Raw genomic sequence first — 1,153 nt, 5'->3', positions numbered from 1 at the left:
GCAGCCAGGCCAGTAAAGATAAAGTACTCTAAGAACCTAGAAATGCTTACTTTGTCTCTCAGTTATGGCCACTGGAACAGAGTAGGTGTTCCTCAACATTCCTTTTACCGTGGTTGAATATTGTGAATTATTGCTATATAGGGATTTAGTCTGTGGCATCAGTATAATGTTTGATTTTAATATACTGCCTGGAGTTATTTAGGGCCTCTTTTTAAGGTCTGTAAGGACAAAAAAAAAGTCCTTTATTTTCATCCTGCTAATTCTTAACTTTTGTGATTATGTTTCTAAGAGGGTAAATAGTCAGTCAGGTATACTTTGCACAATATTTTTTTACTATCAGCCTATCTACTAAATTGAATGGGGTTAAGAAATGTTTATTGCCCACAAAAATGTTCTCAGTCCTGATTTTCTTCATTTACCAGCCCTCCCTGCCAATAAATGATGTGAACTACATTGCTTTTCTAAGTAAATTAATCATAAACAGACTTATAACTTATAACTGGCAGTGAACCTCTAGCTCTTGGCAAATTGCTTCATCAGTTTCAACTCTACTGAAACCAAGAAAGCAATGAAATACAATTGTATGTTAAGCTCCAACACTAATAATTTACAAGTTGTGTTCAACATGGAATGAGTGAAATTGACAATTCTGTCTCATAATGTTGCTCCCAGCCCTCCCTGCCAATAAGTGATGAGAGCTACATTGCTTTCCTAAGTAAATTAATCATAAACATACTTTTTCTTTACAACAAAGTTTATTGATAAGAAACAATCCATGAACATTCTGAAAGAATATTGATCAAAAGTTTCATAATTGACATGTTATAATGTTTACATCAGTTGTCAAACCAAGAAAGCAATGAAATATGTTAAGCTCAAACACTAATAATTTATAAGTTGTGTTCAACAATGAGTGAAATTGACAATTCTGTCTCATAATGTTGCTCCCAGCCCTCCCTGCCAATAAATGATGAGAGCTACATTGCTTTCCTGAGTAAATTAATCATAGACAGACTTTTTCTTTACAACAAAGTTTATTGATAAGAAACAATCCATGAACATTCTGAAAGAATATTGATTAAAAGTTTCATAATTGACATGTTATAATGTTTACATCGGTTGTCAAACCAAGAAAGCAATGAAATATGTTATT

The 1,153-nt window shown here is 32.8% G+C and overlaps 1 long non-coding RNA gene across 2 annotated transcripts in view; it reads right to left on the bottom strand.

The window, feature by feature from the left end:
* Positions 1–236: 236 nt before the first annotated feature.
* The window catches only part of LOC137998090 (uncharacterized), an 8,548-nt gene continuing 7,631 nt past the window's right edge, over positions 237–1,153 (bottom strand). For both annotated transcript variants that reach the window (XR_011122664.1, XR_011122657.1), the window contains one exon: positions 237–1,153. This exon is cut by the window's right edge and continues 1,263 nt beyond it. This is a non-coding gene — a long non-coding RNA (uncharacterized lncRNA).

The sequence above is a fragment of the Montipora foliosa genome, chromosome 1, assembly GCF_036669935.1.
Source record: "Montipora foliosa isolate CH-2021 chromosome 1, ASM3666993v2, whole genome shotgun sequence".
Taxonomy (NCBI): domain Eukaryota; kingdom Metazoa; phylum Cnidaria; class Anthozoa; order Scleractinia; family Acroporidae; genus Montipora; species Montipora foliosa.
The sequence above is the reverse complement of the archived record's forward strand: the minus strand, read 5'-3'. Positions and strand labels throughout refer to the sequence as shown.